The sequence below is a fragment of the Drosophila biarmipes genome, chromosome 3L (genome assembly GCF_025231255.1).
Source record: "Drosophila biarmipes strain raj3 chromosome 3L, RU_DBia_V1.1, whole genome shotgun sequence".
Taxonomy (NCBI): Eukaryota; Metazoa; Arthropoda; class Insecta; order Diptera; family Drosophilidae; genus Drosophila; species Drosophila biarmipes.
In genome coordinates this window covers 11,253,382-11,280,339 of record NC_066613.1, presented here as the reverse complement: position 1 = coordinate 11,280,339, position 26,958 = coordinate 11,253,382, and the positions used below count along the sequence as shown (strand labels likewise).

Here is a 26,958-nt window from a genome sequence, read left to right as displayed (position 1 = left end):
TCTTGTTTGCATTTGGGTTATGTTTGCGGTGGGTTTTGAAAGCACAGACAGCTGCCCAGCGCGACCAGGATGTGTGCGAGTGGATAGTGCTGCATAGAGGGGCGGAGGACCTCCGGCTAATGAATTATTCAGGCGGGTCGTTAGCAGCGCACAATCCCACACGACTCTGCCTAATTACCCTGCCGGGCTGAGAGGCTGGACAGTAAACAAACGCAGCTCCTGTGGCCAGGACTCCTACTTCTGCGGCGGAGCTGGGCCCGAGTGGCAGGACGGGGCTTGAATGAACAAATGACTGAATGAGTGAACGAGCGAATGAATGAGGAATGCCCCGCATATCTCAAATTCGTATCTCGACAAACTGAGACCGGCTGTAATCTCTTCGCCGAGATAGCTGCATGTCCGACCATCTGCATTATGCATGAGGTTCACTGCTCCGCATTTGGAACACTCACAGTCCCTGCTCCGGACGCCGGGAATCGTTCTGTAAGCAAGTGAGAAACTTTTATTTAACAACTTGTGCGTTTTTATTTGTTGTGGCACTGAAAAAAATGTTTGTAAAGTCGAAAATTCCCTCAGTATTGCTTTTTACTCTGGCTATAAAGACCAAGAAAGTCTTTTATGTAAAAGGAAACCCAAAATACAAGGAAGCCACTTAAATATTTTGTTTTAATTAATAAGGTTTCAAAATTACACTTTTCACCAAATAGTTTTTTTTTTTGTTGTGTTAGAATACTGTACTTAATATAGGTACAATTCAACTCAGTCTATTAAAGAAATCTTTTTTTTTATAGAAAAAAAATCTCACTTTTTTATCTAATTTGGAGTGTTTCTTTTTTCGCAGTGCAGAAAGCTGCATGTCTGCTAATGGCAAATGGTTGCAAAAAGTTCTCGTGACTTCGATCGAGAACAATGTAAGCAGGACTGCAACTGATAACTGTCGTAAAGTTTTCAGACCAAAAGTGTTAGGCACAAAGTTTTCTGCTTTTATATAGATCAAAATTGCAGCAATTCGAAACACTCACCGCAATAAGTTTTCGGCTGCGACCACACGGTTGAAATTTCAATTTTTGGCCAAAGCCACAGGAACTGCAGTTGGTTAAATGCGAACCAAATGTTTACCTATTTTAGGTAAATAAATGCATACATTTTGAGGCTTAAATATTGAGATGTTGTCAATATTCAAAAGTATTTGCCAGTATAAAACCGAATTGAGCAAAAGTGAGCGAGAACTCTTGCTTGCCAGTCTTTTAAATGGATACCTGGTCTTGGTTCTTGCCTATTAAATCAGATTTTTTCATTACCCCCAGAGCAAATATAATTAAATTTCTCTATTTCCGCCCTCGGGATTTATGGCTACTCGTTAACCTTTTATATACTTTGTTTTATTCTCCAATCGAATTTGAATTCCCCATCCGCATTTAGACCGAATGGCAATGCATTCGCCATTTTCCAGGCCCCCAATCAATCACACTAAAAGTGCATAATGGTGTTGTAAAATCAAAGAGTCTGATTAAAGCGATGCCAAAGCGATACCAAGGGCATAAATATCGGGAGTTCGGCAAACATGCCACGCCCACATCCATTCCGGGGGGCGGAGGACCATGTGTGTGTGCGCGGATTTAACGGCTACAATAACAAGGACTTTGGCTGCTTATCAGACAGACACCCACACCCACAGGCCCGGATAAAGGGGAACAGCATTATTTCAATATGTACTTACACTCGATGCGAAATGTTTTTGGCATTGGCTGGCAATAAAAAAATTATTGCCCGGCATTTACTTGTTCACGCGATCGTCGCAGTCCTCGAAACCGTGAATCGGGGTTTTAAGTGTTATGAGACATGTGTTCCCCTGGGCAATTGCAGGGGGATTTGACGCCCACCGATTTATACAAAGTAGTTGCGGAGGGTAGAATCCAGGGGCTTTCAAGAGTCTATAAGAATTTGTTTCTCATCTTCTAAATTTCGAAAAATTAGTTTAAAAATATATGATTTAAACTACATCTGCTCGTTCACTTTAAAATTTATAATAATAATAATAATAAAATATATATAATTTAATTTAATTTTTATCTTTAAAAATCGAAATTATTAAAACAAAATGCAAACTTTTTCTTTATTTCTTTATTTTTCTTTTCTAATTTGAAATATAGTTCCCACTTCGATTATGATAGCCCCCTTGGATCACGCCTCTGGCTGGCAAGAAAGTACATTTCCCTGGGAGCTTCCGCACTTAAGCATAGGTATATCAAGTCGTCTTTATGCTGTCGGCAGATGCTGAATAAGCCAGCTTGAACGACAGACAGATATTTGATGTACGAATGTGAATGCCTGCCTGGTTGGAAATAAACGCGTTTAATGAAGTTCCCCTTGGCCAAATGGCACAACAGGAAGTCTCTAATTGATGCCTGAATACGTTCTTGTTGGCCGCCTCTTGGTGTGGTAATCGATAGTGTGGCAGCTGCCTCACAGATTTGCCACAGATTTTCCATTTATCTGATTGGCTTGAGTTGGGAAAAAGAGGCCACTGCAGCGGGGGAATTTTATTTCTGCACGTGATATTCAAGATGGAAAAACATAAAAGCCCCGAGAGAGACTTAAGGAATTTAGAAGACTTAAACCCAAGTTAAATGTATTAATAACGTTCTTTTACTATTTTAGTTAACAAATACTTTATGCTTTATATAGAAAAGCCTTCAACAATGTATATCTTTTTAAGTTTTAAACCAACTTTCTCTTTTAATCTGGCTTTAGGTTCTTTTAAAGCACATGATTTTTGTCACTGTATTGCCCCATTTCAGCAGTTCCCTGATGAAAGCAATCCAGCCAATGCAATTACGCCTTTACTTTCGCACTCAATTCAAAGTGTTTGGGCGGAAAGCCAGCCACATATATGTGCGGCCTGTGTTTGGCTATTAGAGTGCCGATTCCCACACGGTCATCTGGCAAAACAAACAACAAACACGGCCATTAGGGGGCGGAGGGGCGGCCGATGGGCGCTGGACTTGGCCAATTAAGCAATTACGCTAACAAGCTTTATTATGCTGGGTAAGCAAGGCTGAGACCAACAATGGCGCCCCGCCCAGGAAACTAGCAAAGGTGTTGAGCAAACAATTAAGGCGGAAACTAGAGAGCAGAAGGGACAGCAGAGGGTCCGATTCCGGTCCTACTCGGAGTCCAGGTCCAAGTCCTGGCCGGCACATCTTGTCCAGGCCTCTCGAGCGATTTTAAAGTGCGCCAGATTAGGTGCTAAGAACAGCCTGCGGGAAATTTATGAGCGAAAAGTTCGCTTTTCCTGTTCGCCCGTCGGCATAAATTATAGAAAACAAGGGACCTTCCGCCGGACCCCCGAGGAGTTGCCTGTCCGCAGAGGAAAGTGAGAAAAGTAGGAAAAACTTTCGACACATTGAAATTGATGGTCATAAATTTTATTGACTTGTTGTCGGGCTGCTCGGCAAAATGGGTATATATGTGCGGGAGTGTTTCCATCAGTCCGTTGCCGCTTTTTATGTGGCAAGCGATTATGAGGCACCCAGACATGTCGGACTAGGCTTAGCCAAACAGTCCCGGCGTTTAACTCACTCATCCAAAGTGCCGTACGACAATTACGGCCGTGTCGGGGTGACTCCGGCCAATGGGTTGTGTATATAACACTCGTGTATATATTGCCATGTCCGGCACGTAGAGCTGCCCGGCTTCCCGAGGCAGCCGCCGGAATTTCTAACTGACTTGGCAGCTCGGCCATTCGGTTTACACTGGCTGGAGCGGTTGATCGAATTAAAAGATTTCCCAGTATTCATATTTCAATTTGGACGCAGCGAGCTGCCGGAAAAATGATTGGCAAGTGAAAGGGAAAACATTTTTATTAGAAGGCTGGTTTAACGTTGAAAAATTCAATGGGAACGCGTTTAGATTTATTGCACAACTTCTTTGAAATGAGCAAACAAATTGATTTATTCCTTATGGAAATTTATTAGAACTTTATTGTAGCAACTTTAGATTGATTGATAGATCATTTTCAATGCGTGTTAATTGTATTCTCGAGAAATATAATCACACAAGCCATGAAATGAGCCCACAAAGCATAACCAGTTAAAAGGGCTGAAAAATAAGTGAATTAGGCAAGTTTAGTAATAAACAAATTAATTGTATTTCAGGAAAAATTAAATGTTTATTTAATAATGCAGTTACAGTTGTAAGTATAGTACTTGGTAATCAGTAATTAGTTTACCTAGATTATCTGGTTTCGGTGGTGTAGTGGTTAGCATAGTTGCCTTCCAAGCAGTTGATCCGGGTTCGATTCCCGGCCGACGCAGTTGGTTCTTTTTAATATAATTATTTTTATTATATTTCATTATATTAGGGAAACATACATTTCTGCCAGTGTCCGGCTTAACCTAAGGCAAGTGCGTCAGAGTGTGCGATGGCTTAATGTCCGCCTGCATTCTGTCTTTGTTATTGATGAAAATTGTCTATAAAAGCGAGCCAAGTTTATGCTCCATTAAATGCCATAAAAGACGTTTGCCATGACTTGTATGTGCGGAACGTGGCAGCCACTGGTCAGGTTGGACTGCCTCAACAGAGGCAGACACTCGTGAGTTGCCAGCCAGCCGCATATATATGTATCTAATTTATGCTTGAAGTTTTCCTTTTGATCCCTGACTCTTTGAGGGGATACGGGCAAGTCCCGGCAGCGCCCGCCCCCTTTTCCTGAGCCCGTGTTGACAGCAGAGCTTAGCGCCACTTAATATGAGCCAAAGGCAATATTAACTTGACAGTGGCTCGTCCCCGTCCAACTGGGAAATCGGGGCGGGTGTGGCCTGTGGAGCTCTGGAGCTGTCTTCATTAGCTGCTTTATTAACAGTTAATTAAATTTTGTGTTTAATGATTGGCGAGACAAAAGTCAAGGGGCTCCTTTGCGGAGGGCTGCAAAGCTTATATTAAAAATGCTTGCGGCTTGGCCTTTATTAAAGTTGCCAAAAAGCCAATTTCTAAGCTAGGCAAGTGGCGTTGCCTAGGCTGCCAAGCCAGCAATTACGAGTTTAATGAAACGAGAAATGCCTTTTATAATAATTGGGCCAGCAAAAATGCCAAAACACAGGCCAACAAACAGTTTCGGCACGAGTAATTTTCGGGATAATAGAGCAGGAAATTTGTTTGGATGGACCGAGGCTCCCAGCTGACCCCCTGGTTTTCTGGCTAAGACTGTCAAGACGCCCACGAACATGACATGGCCCGAAAAATCCCTTTCAAAATAACTGAAATCTAATTACACATTCTGCACAGAATTTCTCGCATGCTCCCGGATTGGAATTCACTCTTTCATTCCCATCTCGAGGGGTGCGAGATGAGGGGCCTTATGCCTTTCAAAAGGCTGAAATACATAATTATGCAGCTCGGAGTCTCGAATGACAACCGTGTAAAGGCACGGGAACCCCAAGGAAAAAACAAGGAAAACAGGACAGCTAAACAAACTGAGCACAGGCAGCCAGGCGTGGTAATTGGGTCGAAGTAGGAGTCGTAGCCGAGGAGATCCCGGGGAGATCCTGGGTAGACTCCTGGTGGCGCGTACCTGGAGGACTCCTCCTGTCAGCAGGTGGCGTTGCCAGGGACTTAAAGGGCGTCAAGAAAAAGTTTGCTTGGCTTGAGAGCCTGTCATCAGCGAGGTGAATTTTTTCAGCCATTTCTTAATTTATGAGCGAGCGAAAGCAAACAAAATCTGAATGCTAAAAAATAAACAATGTCGCTGGGCCTCTGCGAACCGTTTTTCCTTTAAGAGTTTGTACTTTAATGCTTTCGCCTAGCAACGAAAGTGAGGAATGCTTGCAAAGAGTAGTAAAAGCCACGAAAAACTTTCATGTGAGTGGGGGAAAGCAGCCATACAAAAAAATGGGAAAGAAAAGGAAATCCTGGCATGAGAGGCACAAAAGACGCCTGAAACATTATCATAAATGCGAACGCGGATGGTCTTTTATTCTCTTTGAGTGGGTTAAAGCAGGCGACTTTGTGATGTCCTGTAAAAGTTATTAAAAAGTATAGTTTAAGACTTTACTTATACAAAACTATAACTATAATTAAATTGTTCAGCAAGGTGTGTTTGTGTGGGATATTCCGACATTTGGAAAAATCTCTATAAAAACACTATTTTCGGAGACAATAATTTTAATGCTTGGGTGGGTAAGGCAAAGGAAGTATGGTTGATTTGCCTAAAATATGTCACAAAATGAATCACTCTCAAAAAAATATAATCTAAGCTTATCACATTTCCTGCATTTTGGCATATTTTTGACCCAGCTCCAAGCTTCGGCTTTCCAGCTTGTTACGGTCGCAAACCTGTCTACGAGAGACAAAAATCCTGACAAATTTCTGCCTCATAATTCATGGTGCACAGGTAAAAAGAAAAACCTGCCACAAGGCAGGAAAATTCCACACAAAAAAGACATGTCACCAGAAAAGCCCGGCTTGGAGAACTTTCTGCTTTTCCATCGATTTTTTTACTTCGCCGGCTAAGAAAGAGTCAACCGAAATTGTGTGCTTCTCAGCTGTGATTCGGGTCATTAAAGGCGTTTTTCAAGAGAAATTTCTAATTAAAGTCTTGGCCGAAATCAATCACATTAAACCAACAAACGTGCGAAAATTGAATGGATAGCTGCGAAAAAAGTAGGGGGAAGTCCTGCCCATTAACATTATTTTAATCAAGAAAGCTACACCTTGATTGGAATCGCAGCCAGACAAAATCCACTCGTGGCACAAAAAGCAGGGTTTTTCTTGTACTTTTTTCCTGAGACAACATGCTGACGACCTGCATGTCATTAAGCCACAGGCATCTTCCCTTACGAGTGACAGGAAAAATCATCATTCATTTTCGTCGGGTTTCTCCGTCAATGACAATCAAGCTGAGTGGGTTGTGAAATTGGGCTGACAAAGAGCGCTTCGATGCAAATCAATTGGTGTGCAAGTTTTAAATCAGAGGTAATTCCGTATCTTTAAGCGAGATGGATGTGGCAGCTTTGATGGATTACCCGTCCTGGGGTTTAATTAGAAGCTGGTCCTGAAACCGGTTTGACAACTTCGTTTTGGTTTCGAAAATTACACTCTTTAAAATTGCTCGAACAAGGGCTGCAAGAGACTTAAGATATTTTTCACATTTTAAAGCCTTCTTATACATATAGAATTAAAATAGTAACTCAAATGAATGGGGTTTCTTTCAATAATTTTTACCCTAAGGCGCAAGCAAACAATGTGATAATTTCTAAAATTTACATAAAACAATTGCTTTAACAAGCTACACATTTCTTATCGCAGGCTTCTATTTACTTTATTGTTTCGGGGTTTACTGAACTTGACCTTCTCCCACTTTATTTCGCGTCCTGTCGGGCATTCTATTTTGTTGTGATTCGCGTGTCGGACAGCCGTGACAATCACCGCCCTACGTGCCCGGCATATCAATAAAATAAACGTATTTATATTGGACCTCTAAACCAGAAAGCGATTGTCGTTTGACAATTTCCGACCAGCTCAGCTTATATATTATTTAAACGGCAAAAGTGAATTAAAATTAAATTTTCCGTTTATTTCCCCGCGCGTGTGCCACTTTTCTCCAAAAAAAAGTCCACCGCAGGCAAATTACTTTTATAAACTCTCTGACAAACCGCACAGCCAGCCAAAGTCCTTCAAAAATTTCCTCGGGAGACCGCAGTGGGTATTGTGTAAGGGGAAAGATATTTGAAAAATTTAATTTTGTCTAAAACGCGCCAAGTAGACAAAACAAATGTGGAAAAAGTTCCCTCCCCTTCAAATTGCCGGCTCCGCTTATTGCTCTCATAATATTGTCTAAGTTCAAGTTAATATTTTGAATAATGCCACACCGTTTGGGCGTCTAAGTGAGTCCCAGCTCGCAGGATATTTATGGCTACAGATACATCAGCGCCAAAAGCAGTAGGGATACAGTCCCGAGCTCCACGAAGGCGTATCACACTTTCCAGAGCCCCTCGAAATGCTTCGTCATTTCTCTTGGCCCTAAGTCGCGCCTTTGCCCATTATTGTCAGCAGAGTGGCGTGAAAAATTCTGAAAACAAGTTGCGAAATCAGGGTCACAAATGACTGTTTGACAACTTTGTTAGCAGGAAAGTAAAAGGGTGCTCTGAGATAAAAACTAAATTTATTGCAGGTCTAGGGGACAGCGGAGAGAAGCTGTCTAACTAATGATAAAAAAAAGGAATTTATAACACAATGTATAAAAAATGTCAAGAGAAGAATACCTTTTGTGGTTCGGATTCTTTAATTTTTATTTATATTTTTTGGCTATTTCTAATCCAAAAAGAAAATGCTAACATATTTAAATGTATTCCCACAAATAGGAGTAAAGGTTAAGGGTCCCGCCTACTTAGCAAATTTCCCTCCAAAAATGTATCCCCCTCCATTTATCACGTCGGCGGTACTTAATATTCAGAAATAATTTATAAGCGGGATTATCCCGAAATAGAATTACATTTAAAGTGCACTGCCCCAGGTGGAATATTTTAATAAGCCGATGGCTCAAGTGCTCAGACCTCACTTAACCCTGCGACTTGTGGACTTGGCATAAGGTCACTGTCCGAGGCTCCGATGTGAGTGAGCCGAATCGCCAGGCAGATTTGCATGGACTTAACCAGTATTGAACCCTGTCGACCCGGCCTAGAAGCAAATGCCCCTTCCTGGCGGCAGTAAATATTTGCAAGCCAGCTGTCCACACACACTGGCTGGGGCATCCTGTTTTCGGGGCAGAGACTTTCCGCCCACGCTCGCAAGGAGGGCTGCTCTTTTAAATCTATTTTAATGTATGCAGCAATTAAAAATACATCAGTTTGCTTTCGGGCGCCTTTGACAGCATCCACTTCCTGGCTCTGGGCCTGTCATTTAATGCGCCATTTTGGGCTCATTAAATTTCATTGCGTTAAATGTTCCCAAGCCATGCGTATGCTGAGTAATTTTTTGTAATATTTAAGCCCTGGCATAATTTAAACATCAAATGAAAGTAATGAAGTGCGGAGGGCCTCGTCTGCGAGTTGATAACATGCCATTAAACGGTGATGTCAGTGCGACACCTTCATTTACATAAAGACCAACACGTGTCGGCGACTGTCATTGAACTGTCATCCGATCCCATTTCGAGTCCTTCCTCCTTTCCATCTCGTTCACTTCCTGTTTTGCCTAATTACGCCCTGTGCAAAATTCATTAAATGCCCCGACACCCTAATCAGCCTGTCCGTCTGTCTGCCTCTATATCTGTGGGCTAAATTTAGTCCGCATCGCAATTCATTAAAAGAACATTCTCCTCGCCGTTGTGGGCTTGTTGGGCTGTTGAGGCGAGGTCCTTGGAATCCTTGTAGTTGTCTGCCTGGGGAGCCTGTGGTATCCTCTCCACAAACTTGACATATGTACTGGGGCCACAGAGTTTGTTTATGTCGCCTCCTAATTGCGGCCAACTTAAAACCCTCTTGAGTCACGAGGACTCGCAAAGGACAAGATATGAGCAATCAACAGTACAAGTATTCAGGTCGAGAGGGGCAAATGCATTTCCCACTCCAATTCGCTGACCAAATCGAATCAGAAAAGTGTGAATAAATTATTATTAAAATGCGTTTTCTACGACTCATTATAACATTGAATTAAAGCGTATTTATAATTAATAACCGACACAAATCAAATTTGCTTTAGTTATGCTTTCACTTCTACACAGAACACTTTAAGCTTGGTTTTGTCAAACAGTGAGGATATTATAAATAAAGGTAATTGCCGCACTTGCATTTCCTTCTCCTTTTTGATTTGTTTTTATTGCCTTGTTTTGGCCAATATTTTATTGCCTCTCCTTATTTGTTTTCACGAAACAACTTTTCGAAACTAGGCTAAGCAAAAAAGAACAAATACACCACGGCAAAACCCATCTCAGGACCAATAAGAACAATAGCAAGGCTATAAAGGAAAACTTTTGTTTTCGGGGACACATTTCGGCAACATCTAGGAGGGGAACGAGCGCCAAAGTACAATCATTAAAATTAATTACTCAAACATTAATGTGCCGCTGGCAATTAGGGTCCAAAACAACGGAGGTGCACCTCGGCCCACCCGAGATTCTACAATTTCCGCCAGCTTCCTGTCAAGGACTCCGATTGGCAGACCACAACCAAGTAATTCCTTTACGCAACCCAGCACTCGCAGAAAAATAGCTACAATAAGTTAAATTAAAAGTTATAAAAAATGAAATGATAAAATATTCAATAAGATATTCTCAACACAAACTTTGAAAAACTATTTGAAAAACTGTTTTTTTTAGTAAATGGTAATTTTTTGTAGACTACAAAAAATCTACCAGAAAATTTATACAATTCAGATAGTCATTTCTTTCTGGTTAAAGATTAAACACAGCTTAAGCATAAATATTTTCAAAAGTTATATAAAATGTTTTTAAAATGCTCTGAGAGCAGGCCAATTTTTCGCAGTGCACAAACGCACACAATGATGCCCGCAGAACACCCACAAGACACACACAATCACAGTCGACAATAATGAATACTTAATAAAGCGGCATTCAAGGTGGTCGGACTTTCAGTTTCAGTCGACGACAAACAAAGGCGGCCAGCAGGCCAAAGACCATGGCTAAGGCTGCGGGCCAAGTTTACCTTTGTTTGGACCCACTTGTCCACCTCCACCCGGAGCCCTTGTACCACGGTCCTTGTTCGTTCCGCTCCATTCCCGCTGTTTTTGTTATTCTTTCTCCTTGTTAGGCGGGAATTTTATTTCAATTATCAACACCCAGCGGACGGCATTTAGCATTCAAGTTGATTTAATTTGTCGGCAGCAACCTGTCGTTAAAGGCACGAATACCAGATGGGTTTTTTTCAGAACCAGCTGTGCGCTTTATGGTACAAATGGAAACCCAAAAAATCAGCAAATCTATTGATTAAAATCATAAAAATAAATGCGAGTCGTTGAAAGCCATGAACGCATAACAATGATTGATGGCATTTTCAAGTAGTGTCATGGGCATCCCTCCACATCCTAGAAATTAACAAAGCTGTTAAAAATGAGCTGCCCAAAATAATACGAGTACAAAATACCCTTGTTGTTTATTTGTTAAAAATACAAAATCCTTGGTCTAATAAAGCTACACTAGCTGAACACACTTATTGGACTCCTTTATTACTTAAATTCCGAATATCCTTTAAAGGGGTATAGAAATATTATTTATTTCTTTTCACGAAATAAATTAAATAAAATAATATCCCCAGAAAATATTTATTAAACGTTTTCTATGGAATCACAAAGTGGAAATTTATAGCCCCCTGACAATATTAAATCGTTACACTCGCTATGTGGGTAGATAACCACAGTACATTATTTCTGTGGAAGGTTCCCAGAATTTTCATTGTAATTTTAATTAAATTTTACAAATGTCAAGGGGCAAGAGCCATTGGTTTCGGAAGCGAAACTCAAAAAGTTTAATTATTAAAAATGCATAGGACGTAATCACGAATTAGGCGCATAAGGCCAACTTTTTTTTTGCTAAATGCGATGGGATTTCGGGGAAAAACAAAATAAAAAGGGGTATACATGCCGTTTTGAATTTCTCTTTTAATTGGATTTAATTTCGATTCGCATGCTTTTGAACTTTTTTTGGTTAATGAGCGTAGAGTAACCATTTCATGTGCTGTATTCCCCACACACGTTGTAATTGAGTTGATTAAACAATAAAGGGACGATTAAAGTGGCTCGACATGCAAGCCACAACACGTCATCGCTGCGTATGCGTAATTTGAATGCATATTATTGTGAAGAGGGTAACGAGAAAAAGTAAGGGGTAGTAAGTGTATCAGGCAACAAGTGGTTAATACTAATTAGGACTTCCCGGGGTGGGCATAAAACCAGGACATGCCGGTGACAATGACGACAACCGTAAGGATGTGGATGTCGATGTCGATGTCGATGTCGATGTCAACAAGGACGGGCAAACAACAACGGAAGCTGGGGCCGGGCTCAAATATTTTCTGCAATCCGATGCTTCTTTAATTGGGCAGACTACTGGAGCCTGGTGATGACCATGATTACGCACATCTGGGCATTGTTTCCATACAGGAGAAATTGGCATATTCAAATTAATGTTTCACATAATAAATTGACTACGTCACCTTATGTTTTTTAGTAATCTTATGTATTGTAAAAAATATTTTACGAATATATATTAATACCATATAACTGGGTTAAATATTTTACTATGATACTATTATAAAGCCCTGTACTATACCTCACCGAGTTGTTATATAAATTTAATTTGTATAAGATTCCCTATTAACTTGATTATATTTTTCCGACCTTTCAGTGTTTTGTAATAAAACTTTTTATTCCATTGTAGTAGCCTTAAAATATAAAGTTAACACAGGTTTTCCCCATGCTCGGTACGCACTGTGCCTGCCATTAAATCAAAATACTCACTCTGAGCCTCGAATTTCTCTATTAAGCCCATTCAAAGGCGATTTGCGATTTGTAGACGCAAGATGGCAAACAAATTGGCATAAGCCGCTTGCATGCGAAGAGGTCTTACGATATTCTACGGGCTCGACAAACGTGGGCGCATATACTCACTAAGAAGGATGTGCTATTTTCCCCTACAAGTGGGTGGGGTATTAATAAAGCATCAAGCTGACATTTTCCAGAAGCCCAAAGACCCTTAGAATGCCAAATTATTATTATTATTTTGTGTGTGAGAGTCCACCAATCTGCCAGTTTAGAAACCAATTTTAAACTCTTTTTTTCTCCTTTTTTCAGATATTCGAAACGCATTTCTAGGCAGCTTCGAGACCGGAGTTTTATTGAATTGCGTCCGTAATTCAAGCCAAAATAATGCAGGGAAATGTCAGCTGGAAGTCTCGGAACTCCTTTTGTAAACCACACTCAACATGGATGAGTAGAAAAATGCTGATAAATGGCAAACCAAGTGACAACGATGTGGCAAGTGAAGGAGCGGGGGAGGTTGTCAAGCAATTGGCTGGAACAGCTACACAAGTCATTGATATCAGATGTACATATATATGTTCTATGGGTGTGCCTGGATGGGGTAATGGAGTGTGTGTGGTGTGTTGGGGGCGTGCAGGCCTGGGGGCAGAACTGCCTCTTTATACTTTATACTGCTATTTTTTGCCGAATTTTCCGTTGCCATTCAGGCCGCGACAATTGCCGGGCCATTTCGCATATTTACAATGCCTCGAAGGGTGATTCCAGGCGCTCTCCGAAGAACAGTTTGCCTTTGTCGCTTTCAATTTGTACCTAACAACTGTCAGACATTTGTCGTTTGGGCTTGGCTTTCGCCAGTCACACGGAATTAAATTTCGAGCGCTGGTTTCTCGGCCCAATTGTGTGGAAATATGTCAGCGCAAGGCCTTCCACCTCCAACTCGTTGTTGGCCCTGCAGAACAGAGGAAAAATAATTTGCTCGACTTCAAAAAAGCAAACATTTCCACGGCTGATGGAGCACCATAAGGCCAACAAGGAAAAAACCAGGCATGAGAGAGCTGACATTGATGAGATTTGCACGGGCCAACAGAACCAGATCGTTGAATTTACGAGTATTGAGGCTGACTGACAGCTGGCAAGACCGAATGCCCGCCTGCAGGCATTCCAAAAATTGTAACTCGAAACGAATTTAAGGTCCCGTCATGAGAGCATTTTTTAACCCCGTTCTCGATTCCGGATATGCAACAGAATATTGGGTTTTATCAATTTCATAGCCGTCACATTCACCTGTATATTCTTACAATTCATTTTAGCTCCAGCAATATCAGCGCGGTTACACCTTAGTATAAGGCCATGTGTGTGAATAATGAAATAACTAGGTTTAACTGCTGGCGTAAAACTATTTTATCACGAAATATTTCATAGCAAATAAATGTGTCAGGTCTAAGACGGCCGACGAAGGCATTTTTATAGATTAAGCTGCCCGACATGCTTGTAAAGTGTTTTCGAGCCTAGACATAAATAAAAGAATATATAAATAGGCATTAACGTGTAAGCGCATCAAATGCTAAAAATAAATTGAGGAGGAAAATGGGATGCCAAAAAGATGCAGACCCAAAAACCAAAAGTACTCAAAGCTGTGCTGACCATGAGCCCCGCTTTCGAAAGACTGTCTTAAATTAGACTTTCGAAAACATGTTACCTGCTTTGGTGTACTCTTGGTTTTTCCTGCTTTGAGATCACATGTTTCCACTGCGTATACGTAATTATAGTCAATGTTAGTCGGTGTTTTAATATACTAAGCTAGAAATTGCTGAGATTTATGGGAATACTCAACATGGCATTAAAGTACGACAGGGTCTCAACAAAGTCTTGAGAAGGCCCAATAAAACCTAAATAAATTAGTGTAGAAAACTTTATGAATTCTTAGCTACAATTAAATGTTGGCTGTTGTATCGATGTATTACGAACGAATAAGATAAGATGTGGAAACAAGGAAAGGCATTTTTATAGGTAAAAATTAAATATATCCGTAGGCTAAATAAATTACAAAAATATTGTAAGCATCATACAAAAATATTGATAGCAAAGTGAAATTCTACCTAAGCTAGGTTTTAAAAATTAAACAATATTGCTTAAGCTTAGGTGGTAAGTCCATAAAATATTTAGAAATAAGACAGCGTCACTTAAGAAAAATGTTGTTGACTCAACACCCACTAGTTAAGGGTTGTGTTTGTAGCATGTACGTTCGAAAAAGGAAAGTGCACAATTGGAAATTCGAATTATGTAAACGATCAATGTGGAAAATACAAATATCTAAGCTACTTAAAATTGCATGTTAAAAAAATGAGGTTTAAAACTAATATCACCATTGAGACACAGCTGAGTATTAAACTACAAGTAAAACCTATACGCATGTAGCAGAAAAAGATGATTTAAAATACGGATTACCGACACACGAATAAATAATGGATGTTGAAACGAAGGGAGAGGCTGTTTCAATGATTGAGGGGTCGGACACTGCGCCCAAGTATTTCCATAATAAACTAAGGAAACCCAGGAATGGGCATTGCTACATCTTCGCAGCGTGTGACAAAGTCGCCTGCCCCGCTGGCATGCCTTGATCGAATAAACAAACACATGACAAATAGGACAAATGTGCAGACAGGCGATTTGTCACTAGCTAATTTATGTACCCAGTTGAGCGTCTTTGTGTGGTCAGAGCCCGGGTCAGGGAGGGGTGGGGATATTAACCCTCAACTAGGTCAACAACACCCCACGTTCAGACCATTCCGCAGGTGCATCAACAAACACAAGGTGTGTTCCTGGGCTTCAATTAAAACGCTGGCATGCGAAAAGTTCGACGAGAAAGTTCATAACCGGATCGAACATTACAGAACAAAAAGACAATATGGGGCAGAACTTTTTTCCTCCATCGTCGGTAAAACTTATGCCTGCTCAAGGTATTCCGATAACTTTGCCCTCACGCTTATTGAGTATGTATGAATTCCCCTATAAATTCCCAAGGATCTAGTAAGAGGATAACTATAACTACCTTGGAGAGCACTTAATTGGGTGAAAACAACTAGACTTACTTAGAGGAATCTGCTCAAAAGGCTTTGCAGCCATTTTCATCACTTTACAATTTATAATTCAAAGCGCGAAACCCATTGACAGCCATTTAAGCTTTAATTTGCATTAATGCCCGGGCTTGCGCATTTATTGCGCAATTATCAACTGAATGGCCCTTTGATTTTGGTGATTACTGTTTGGCATTTGTACTTAAAGCCCTGGTTAACCGCAGCCACCATGGCAACCTGATAATTTTGCAAATATTGGCGATGGGCGGCAATTAAAATCATGATAAATCAAGGGTTGCTGGAGTGGTTGATGAAACGCGGAATTCGGGTCCAACAGTGATGAATCGGTCAATGGATAAATGTAAATTCGTTTACGTTGCTCATCGAATTACTCGCCATGGCTCTGCCTAATGAATATGCATTATTCGAAGTCAAACATATAATTTAATTATGGGCATTTCAGCTCAGAGAGCAGGGCTTCTGAATCAAAGGCAATCCGATGCCGATTGCGGCATGCCACACTGCGCATAAGATTGCTACATTTTGCTGGCATCTTGTGCCGACTTACCGGGACCCATTTCAAAATAGCTTTCAGGGAAGCAAACTAATAAACTGTCCGGACCAGAGCACTTCATCAAGCCGGAGGCCCCTGTCAAGTTGTGCTTACCTGGCCTGCAATTTAATCGTTACGAATGTGCGGTCGTAAGTCATGTTCCCCGGACCCACTCCGCACTCGAAACCCAATGGAACCCCGGGCAGCGGCACCGGCATCGACTTAAGTGACATTATTTGGTTACCCATCCCGAGGATGGAAAATGTGGATACAGGTAGGTATACAGCCTAAAGCATGTTAGGTATTTTAAGAAAACTTAACAGGGCAACTTCAAATTATCAATTGATATGCAGCTGAGGCAACAGTTGCTTATAAATTTAAACTCCAAAATAGTAAATACTGTCTTGAAGAGTACATCGGATTTGCAATTGTAAAAATGTGTGAACAATTATTATTGTCAGTTTGATAGAAGAATTTACCAATACTTTACATTTTTTCAGTCAGATATTAAATTAACATAAATGTTATTACAAAAGTGAGCTTAAATAAATATTTAAATTTTAAAATTGTTAAAAGGTAATGAAATTGAAGTAAAATGTACTGTAATGCAGAGTTTTGTATTGCCAGAAACAATATCTCAAATTGTAAAAATACGTAGAAAGTGTTCCTCCCAAAGTACAGGCCTCAGTAAAACGTAATAGATTATAGAGAACTGAATTTTGTTTTATTCTTCAGAAACAAGCTTAAAGGGAATTCAATTGAAACTTTGGTCCGAATCTCTGCTACTCAGAAAACCCTTTGCAAATTAAAATGTTTTAAAATCCTCCTATCTCCACCTGCACCTGCATTTCAGCTACATAAATTGTCATTATGTATTTGCGTTGAGAAATAAAATAGCATATCAGTTATTTGCTCTTGACTGGTTTCGTTGTACGGAGTCTGTTTCGGTTTTTTGTCCTGGCCAAGTCCTGGAAACTATTTGTGGCTCTGTGCACTGGCCACTGGCAAGCAAAAGTTGCTTGTTGTGTGGCTTCTTTTCCTTCTTTTTCGCTGCAATAAAATTTTTGTGTGACATGAATTGTATGAGACTAAGCGGAGGGTGGAGTGGAGAAATAACCAGGAGCAGGACGATAAAGCAAATGAGACGTCAGCCGAGAATAGTTTACAAATTGCAGTTTTATGGAAAGCTGCGGATGATGGAAAAGCAAGCTAGTTAGGTTAAATTGAGTTCTTGGAATGCACAAGTAGAAAAGCAGCACAAACTGAAAACAAAGAAGGCAAACTACTTAATACAGTGTAGCCAAAAAGCAAATAAATTCAATTAAAATTGAGCGACATTGTGACACATGTAAGCAGGCACTTCTATCCTCGTCTAGGGAAGGAGGTCCTAAACCACTTTACCAACGCATTCCGACCCGAAATCCAACAGGAACAACACGCAGGGCCCGAAAGTTTCCTTTGTCAATGTGTCTGCGGGTTTTTGAAAACTTTTGGCGTGAAATGTGTCACTCAAAAGCAGCAGCCCCGAAAAACAACGCAACTTCCACCAAGTCAAACAGTTGGGCTCAACGGGCTCATCTTAGATGAAATACAATCAAGGGAAACAAAGAAAAGTTACCGGATGATGAATATTAAAGTTCTTTTCGTTAATTATTCAAAGCAAAAAAAAAAGGAAAAGTCTAATATTTTATCACTTTGGTTAATTTGTTTTGGGATCTTTAAGGCATCTATAAAACCACTGCAATATGATGTGTAACATTTACTTGCGTATATGGGTTTACCTAGGATGCTCTAAAATTCTATTTAAATTATTTTATTTACTATTAGAAACTTTGCATTAACTTTTTTCGCTTAAATTGGTTTTGGTTCAACCTTTAAATTTTCTTTTTCCCTTAACCACATTTGCGTACACTGCTTATGTGCTTGGAAAACAACTTGGTATTTTATTAGGTTAAGAAATTCCTCAGCCAGAAAAGCAGGTAGCAAGTAGCTCAAGTAGTTACGAAGTAATTCAGTTGGGGCTCCGAGCCTGGCGAACTTCCAGGCCAATTGCCGACGCCTCGAGGAAACGTAGCTGCCTGCCGAGGATGGCTGGAAAAACCTAATGAAATTGTCTCCGGCACGGTTGCAAAACACTGAACGCCGAACAAATGGCAAATTAAGTTTCGAAAATGGTTTCCACTTACGGCCATGGCAGGTTGTTCCCGGTATTCCTGTTACCAAACCGTCGGAAACCGACGGGGAAAAGCAAAGCCAAATGGCTGACAAGTGCACGCCAGCCAGCTTGACTGTTGAGATGCAGCAGTCCGGGATCTGTTGTCGGGCTTGGGTCCCGGAGCACAGGGCTTGGTCCTGGCAGTCCCAAATGGCTTTCAAACTAGTTAAACTGGCTGGAGCTGCCGGCACTGGAGGTCCGCTCTCTAAACGCCGCAACAGGGCCCTCAGATTGGCAATGTCGTGTGTGAGCTGCCCCGGAAAGTGCGCTACAAAAAACTTCACCCTCAATTGAATTAAAGCTCCGGCCGCCAGTTCCTGCTAAAGAATGTAGTGGCTTGGCCATTTTCAAAAGCACGGATTGCAGCTTATTCAACTTTTTGTCGCTATCAATTAACTAATAGTGCAAACTCGTATAATAAAAGTGAAGTTACATATTTGTATAATTTTTTAAATGCGAAATGCATTAGCAAATTAGATAGCGAGCAGCAGAAAAAAGTTTGCAGAAGTGCAAGGACAACATAATTACTCCCTTAGCGAAGCGATACTAAAAGCGGGGCAGGTGTAAGCTTACCTATTTCAGACTTACCCTATCATTTTGTTAAAAGATAGATAAATAAATAAATACATGCCCATTTAAATAGACTTTTTTAAAATATGGTACATACCATGTATATAAGCCAGTAAAGTTTAAGTTTTTGTAGCAATGTCCATGCAGGGTATGTGTGTCCCCAGGAAGCGCATCCTGCAAAATCGGCAGAGGAAAATTCCCTCACGTGGAGTCCTCGCCTGAACCCACAACTCTGCCAGATTTCTCCTTTTCCACTGTCTGCTGGCCGGCATTTTGTTTACATTTGCAGTATCTAATGACTTTTAGCTGGAGGCTGCCGCTGCCTCTGTCAAGGGAACAAAGAGTTTCAGCACTTAAGTGCAATGCAATGACTGTCCCCAAAAGGGCGCGACAAACAACACAAAAAACGAGGACTGAAGGACTAGTTGTGTGATCGACTTTGAGATTCTGAGTGGTGTTTTTTAGAATATGTTTTGACTTAAGGCTTTATTTCAGTATAGTATATATTTCATTTTATTTTTAACAAATTAATGCTAGTATATAATCCTAAATAAATATTCAAACAAAGAAGGGGCGCTGGAAGCTTAAGTCTTTCGGCCCAGTATAGTATATAATATATCAACTTCGCGTGACAAACACTCTCTTAAGTAAATGTAAAAGTATTCATTTTATTTATTTATTTTTACATTTAATTATTGTTTCATAACAAAACTTAAACAAAAATTCCTAGAATAATTCCTGGCTAATAATAACGAAAACAGGTCTAAGATAAATATTTTTATAATTGAATCTTCATAGATATAAGAGACCCTTGCATTTTACGAGTAATGGGTGCTGAGAAAGCGAGCGAGGATGAAAAGATGTGGCTCAGTTGGCCGGCCTGAACTTGGCCAGCAGTTGGCACTCATATTTGACGTTTTGGCCGTGCCAGAAGCTGTGTACACAGCCAGAAAGAGACAGGCGAAACACATGGAAAGAGACGGGAACAACAGAGGCATCCGGAGACCAACACATAAGTAATTGCATTTTTGCCGTATAAAACACTTCCGGTTCATTAAACTGGCTGGCCCGAGGCGACGGGCAATGGTCTTCTGGAAAATGCACATGCATAAACATTTGGACCAGTTCTAATGACCCTCCACTCCGCTGACTTTGTGCTTTCGTAAGGACATTGCCATTGCTTCTGTGCGTTCAGGTTTTACCTAGGTTAATTGAAAAGTCCTGGATAAAAGTGAAAGATCAAAAGAAAAAAATATCAAAAAATATTACAATTATGTTTAAAAATTATGAAAAATGAAAATAAAAATAGCATTATGTTCAATAAATTCTACCTCGAGCCTAGGTCCATGACTTATATATTTTAAAATCAAACTTATCAATATGATGTGATTTGTATTTTGTTCAAATGTGTACTATAAAACTTAGAATTTTATTTGGAGTTATATGTGTGCCATTATAATAATTTATAAAAAGAAATATACTTATTTTATGAAAAGCAAAATCTTATATTATTTTTCCCGCATCAATTCCCTTTGGAGAAATCCTTAGGTTAAACAACTGCGGCAAATATTTGCATAGAGACTCGGAAACAATGCGAAGGACTTGCCGGAAGGAGACGGCGCCTTGGACCGGAAGCTGCAGATCTAAATAACTTTGGTTAGTTTGTGTTCGCAGCTATGCAGCGTAAGCAGAAGTTACTTGTATAAACAGGTTTCTTAGTTACAAAAGCCGCTGCGTAATTAGTAAAACTCGAAACTCAAGCCGAGAGAAAAGTTTGCTTTGACTTACACTTTAGAATACCCAACCAGACGCGGCAGACAAATGAAATACCATTTTTTCCCAGCCCAACTTTACGGGCCATTTATCTTAAACAGCTTCCTCCGAACCAGATTCAAAATCTGAGCTTAGGTGGTGCCCACTTTTCCGACAACTCATTGCCATATGGAAATTTAAGCGATTTGTTTAACACGAACATATGTTAAATGTTGATTTTTCATTTGCCATTGCCATTGCGGAGGGAAATCCGAGGGAAAACCGAGGGAAAGCCGAGGGAAAGCCGAGGGAAATCCGAGGGAAATGCGATGAGCAGGACAATGGAGAAGGCAGCGGCGACAGCGAAACCAGAGAAATGGCAGAACAAGCAAATCAAATGAAACCCTTCATCAAGTGCAAAACATTTTTGGGTGCGACGAGTGTCACAAAAGGAAGACAGTTCCCAAAAAAAGGAAAAACCGGGAATCTGATTTGATAAACGAACGAGGAACGTGCAGAGGATTTCTCCTTTTCCCCGCATGTGTAGCTGCTAACTTGGTCACCGGTTTACAACAAGAAAAGGGCTAAAAACAAATCCCCTCTGCCATTGATTGCCGTCCATCCGTCTACATTTGTGGGTTTTGCGGTTGCTGTTTTGCCTTTTTCTCTTTTCTGGCTTACGTTCCCAGTCTCTGAATCCCTCACGAAAAAATCGGGGCTAGGCATAAGGCCAGGGACATCTGGGCTAATCTTAAAGCCCACTGAACTCCACTCCTGACCTGTTGATGGCTTTAACTTGGCCGATTCCTCCGGGTGGTTTAAGCTGCCATCTTCCGCTGGCTCAATCAACCGAGTTGTCTATATTGAGCATGCTTCATTGGCTGTGACTGAATCACTTTGTAGTCAAAAAGCAGCCTGTCAAGTGAGGTGAGATAATGGACAAGACGGGGTTTTTCAATTCGCTACCTGGCAAGAATAGAACTTACAGAAGTTTAAGTCTTACTTATTATAATAATATAATTAATAAGGTTGAAAAATGCTTTAAGTATTTATAAGAATACCAAAGTAAACACTTCCCAGCGTATAAGATACAAAGAGACAATTAAAATAATAATAGAACCAATCAAATGTTTCTAAAATATACTCGTATATATATATATAATTTTGAATCTTTAAAATTATAAAAATTTTATGTATTTTTTCATTATTTTTCCTCATAAGTTTTAATGATTTAAATTAAGTATTTTCTCTACTAATCGCAGATGTATGATTTCCTTTCAATTAATTTTAAATCATAATCAGTTTCAGTGATTCTCTGCCCTCTTTTCTGGTTAAACAATATTGAAAGTCCTCATAGCAGGACCTCTAAAGCAAGTCAAGCTAATCTCTTTTCTCTTGTCCTGCTGCTGAACTAGCCCTAATGAACTTGGACAGCAGTGAGCCAGTCCGAAAAAGACGATGGTCACTGGCAGTTTGTGATATTGATTGCATTTTGCACTTGCGGGCACTGCCTGTCAGTCCGAATGTTTAGTTTCGGTTGACTGAGAAGCGTGACACTTTTCACCCTGCGAAAGAAATGTAATTTTCGGGAAAGTAGGATGCCGTTCAGTGACAAGTCAGATATGGCGATTTATTCGGCTCACAGTCCATGCAAATTACATACACATCCTCTGTGAGTACGAAAATCCATGGCACATATTACGCATACGCCGGGTAAACATATTAATTATACGCCCTCGGCATTGGCTGGCTGTAAATTGTGCGGAAATTTCAGGGCAGACAATAAATCAAAATATTTATTTACGATTGCTGTCTATAGGAAAGGCGTTAGCAAAAGGCTGGCCCACTTCGGCATCTCTTTTCCAATATGCGTGCTCCCTTCAGCGGTATTCATAAGCGTCGTGGCTGTTTTCTGTTTGAGTTTTTCCTGTTTTCTGGGTGGCTTGGTGGTTGGCTTGGGCGGATCGGGCGGTTGGGCGGTTGGGTGGTTGGGCGGTGCCCGTTGCCACCCGCCCGCATGTGGCATAAGCAAATATTTGTATTTGTGCAAAATGTGACGGTGGGTGGTGCTGCCACTGGTGTTGCCGTGGCCTTCGCATTTCTCTGCCGCTGTCATTGTTGTTGATTCTGCGGATGCCTCTTGTTTTGCGGCTGCTGCTGCGGAAAATAACGAAACTAGTGCCGCCAGCTTCAGACTTTATGATACCTAAGCAAATGTTTTCGAAATAATGTAAACTTGGTTTCTGATTTTGGGTTATGGAGTCGGGTTTAAAGGGGGATATTCCTGTTAAGCGGCCCTTAGAAGTAGGAAGTGTTCCATGAATATGTATTTAAATATTTCTCTTGACGCGTAATTCGGTAATTTTTCTATATTTATTTTATTCTATACTATACACTTTAAGGGCACTTTGCCAGCATGCAACTCTCTCCTTTTTTATAGTATAATTTAATAAAATGGTAACATTATTTTAAAATCATTAAATTTTACACTCAAATTATATTTATAATTCGTTTTAAAAGAAACCATTTCCGAGTTTCATATAAAAGTTTTTATAATTATCAAATCTACCAGAACTTAAATAAAAAATTTAAAAGAGCCTAAAGATCAATGGTCCCTGTGGTCTTCATATACCCGTGCAACCCCTCGCCTACCGTCAGAAAAATATTGTGTCATAAAATGCATAAATTACAAATTCAATTTCGCAAAAGACGATGACCGCATTTTAAAAACATTTTTCCCTGTCGGAGCGGCTATAAAAAACTGGCACTGGGAACTGCGAACAGCTGAGTTGAGCTGCTTAAATAGTTGAAGTTTAATTGAGATTAAAACGGACTGCGGGAAACTAATTAAACTCAAGATATTGCGGAGAACAATGTGAAAATGAATACACACAAATTATTTGGCTGCGAATGAGGTTGGGAAACTGATTGCCTGTCGAAATGAAATTAACACCTGATTGCACAAACCGGAATTCGATTAAAATTCTGATAATATTAATTCCGAATTCCCTCATGCGATGGGAGGGCGCTGTTTGAGTAATGACCTGGCTTTAGGGAGCGGCCAAAGTCAGGACCAACTAGGGCTTTTCATTTCATCAGCAAAATAAATCCGACACTTGCGGGCGAATTTGGCACTCTGTAATTTTCACTCGCCTTGAACTTTAACCACTAAGCTGAGACCGAAGTTATTATGACCAACAGTAAATGCATTTGCCATTTACAATTCACGTGTTGTATAAATATTATTCGTTCGAACTCAACCTGTCTGCGCTGGACACAGGCCACCCTGCCTGTCACCTCTCACCCAGCCATCCCCGCCACTTCGTTTCACGCTTCAATAATTTATATTTCAATTTTCAAAATTGACTTTTCAATGCACGAATACCGAAGGCAACAAGGATGAAAATGACTTGAAGAAAGCGGAAAATAAAAGCGTTGCCTACTTTCCTGCGCATAATTACTTCAGGGATGTTAGACGTCCACTTTTTTCGTTGAATTTTGTTGAAATTTAAAACCCATTTGCTTGAGTTTTTCCCTTTTTGCCAAAAGCTGTTTGGCAGTTGGCAGCCTTTTTGTGCTAATTAAGGAAAAGGCAAAAGAAAGTCAGGCCAAATTTACTTAATGGGACAAAGTGAATGCTCAACAAAATATTACTCAAAACTCAACTGAAGAATATCGGACAATGTGATACATTTTATTTGATTTAAAGGTCATCAATTTAATTCCTAATTTTTGATACCTTTTAATCTTGCAATAATCTAACAAATATATATATCTTCTAAAACGAAGGCATGTTCATTAAATCCCCACTCATGCTCACCCAAAATGGAAAAGTTTGCGAAACTTTTGGGCCCGACATGGTTCAATACTTAACGCAGCTTCCGGTTTGGTTTCATTTGAAGTTGGCTAACGCGTTTGTTACGCCCAGTTTGGGCAGTTGGCCAAATGGAAAAGTAAATCAAAGCGATTACCATTTTACACTAGATCAAGGGCGAAAACGGCCCTGGCTTATTAATTACTCGAACAATTTTATTAACATCCTTGTAGAAAAGGGCACAGCGAGGAAGAGCCGAACTGGAAAACGAAACCCATAATTAAAACGGAAAACATCACGTCAAGGTTAAAGCCAAAGTTAAGCAATTGGAGCAGACAGGGGGGACTGCCATAAAAGGGCTAAAAGCAACGAAATAAAGCAGAAGAGTTTCATTAAAAACTTTTGACACAATTTTTAATTAAAAATGTTTAATAGTTTTGCTGTCGACAGTTGACAGAGACAACCGCAATTCATCAAGACAAACTGACTGTTGAAAAAGCGCGAAAAAACAGTCACCATGGGGAACTGATATCGAACAACCTAAAAAAATGTTCAGCAAAATGAAAAAATAACTAAACAAAAACTAACCAAGCACACTTTAAAAAATAATTTAACTTTAAGTTTTGTAGATTTGTCGACGTAAATTCACATTACATTTTATTACTTATTTGCCAGTTCTTATAATTAAACACTATTTTATTAGCAATACAATACTAAAATTATATAAATATATTTTTATATATTTTCTTTTAATCTTTTAACACTCTTAATGAGGAATTCTGAATTTTTAAGTCAACAAAACCCAATAAATATTACAGGCTCCACTAATTTTTTAAAGTAGAATGTTTATGCTTAAATATGTTGGGAATATACTTTTATTATATTTAAAAAAAAAATATCTTCTGTTAAAAATGTCTGCTGGCATTCTGCTTAAACAGCCATGCCACAGTTACCGCCACTCAATAAGTGGGTCATCAGCATGAAAGTGTGACAGGTGAGTAACTAATATTTTATTGTCAAAGCCTGAACGTAATATTCACGTTTTCCGTGCGACGCGGAATGCACAACAACGCAAAAGGAGTTGGCGATATTTATGTGCACGCACGGTGATAAAAGTGATGGGGGAATGCAATGCGATATGTACCTGGCCATTAATGGCCTGCCTTCCTATTGCCGAGCCACCGGAAACGGAAGCCGAAAGCTGAGCCCGACGCCATTTTGGCGCAAAGCTCCGTTGCCCGCCAACAAACACGTACACACCAGCAGCTACATCTGCGAACCATTTGCAGCTTCCTCTTGCTCCTCCTCGATTTGTCCATAAAAACAGCATCGCCGCCAGCCTTAAGTGCAGTTTTGTCGGTCTGGGGAGGGAATCCAAAGCGAAAGACATGACTATATATCTAAATGGATTTCCTGGGCGACATCCACTTCTGCGACGGGCGGTGACATTAATTGCATAAGTGCAATCAATGCGACGACGCTAAGAAAAATGTCATAAATGCATTCTATCCTGGTAGCTGCAACGGGGAATTCGCAGTCGCCACGGAGGGAGTCTGTGGCCCGTCTGAAGTACGCAATCCGCAATGGCACTATTCGCTTTGTCACCAGCTTCAATTAAGGCATATTATACATTTAGTTTATCTCATGCGAAGATGACAATTTAAATTGTGTGATTCGAATGCGAAAGTATACCAGTTTTATGCTTCAGAGACAATTTCTGTTGATTATTCCCTTAAGAAATAATAGAGTTTAATTGGGCTCTTAAATTTCTAAGAAACAGATTCCAAAGAAGTGTAGGTGGTTTTAAAATCCTACCCCTTTTCCAGGCTGTTTGGCCTAGGTTCAAGTCAAAGGATTTCGCCTGATCATCCGCTGTCTTTGTAAGGCCCTAATTTTCCCTCCGAATGATTAGGAAAGCCTGGCTGCGTTTGTACAATCATAATCGCTCGCTGTCACAACCGCAAAACCGAATCGAGAACTCAATTGCTTCACCTTCAGAAGCCTTCCCGCGACGTCCAACACTTGCCTTGCCTTCGCACAAGCAATACACGTAAAGTAATAAAAATAAATGCCAGCAAAAGCACATAATGCTTTTGGGAAAAGATAATTACACGGTCAGAAAATATATGAAAATATAGTACTGTGTAAATAAATAAAAAAAATACCTGTTAAAGGGGTTATAGAAACATGATAATTAATATCGTTAGGATATAGTTATAGTAAAGGATACAGTTAAAGTTTATACACGAAATATCATACCAGTGAGAACCGAAAACATACCATTTTTAATATATTTTTAAATAATAACAATCCTAAGATCTACAAAAATCAATAACCATATCAAAGTGGTACTCTTTAAATAATAAAACGCAAAATATAGATTCGAAAAAAAAAGATTTTAAGCTTTAAGTAGGAAAATGTTTTACTTTGTGTTTGACTTTTGTCATAAAGAGGTTAATTAAAAGGGGTATTTTCCCAGGTATTT

At 40.0% G+C, this 26,958-nt stretch overlaps 1 protein-coding gene and 1 non-coding gene across 3 annotated transcripts in view; both read left to right on the top strand.

The window, feature by feature from the left end:
• Nucleotides 1–14,968, top strand: part of LOC108028716 (prolactin-releasing peptide receptor) — a 32,512-nt gene extending 17,544 nt beyond the window's left edge. Inside the window, exon 3 of one of the 2 annotated variants that reach the window (XM_017100672.3) lies at nt 12,805–14,968. The gene's annotated coding sequence lies outside the window, so the exon portion shown is untranslated. Of the gene's footprint in view, nt 1–2,153; nt 2,363–12,804 lie in introns of those variants that run through there. The other variant, XM_044095111.2, reaches the window with a different exon arrangement.
• On the top strand, nt 4,244–4,315 carry Trnag-ucc (transfer RNA glycine (anticodon UCC)). The gene has a single exon. It is a non-coding gene; the product is annotated as a tRNA-Gly (tRNA).
• Nucleotides 14,969–26,958: the final 11,990 nt, after the last annotated feature.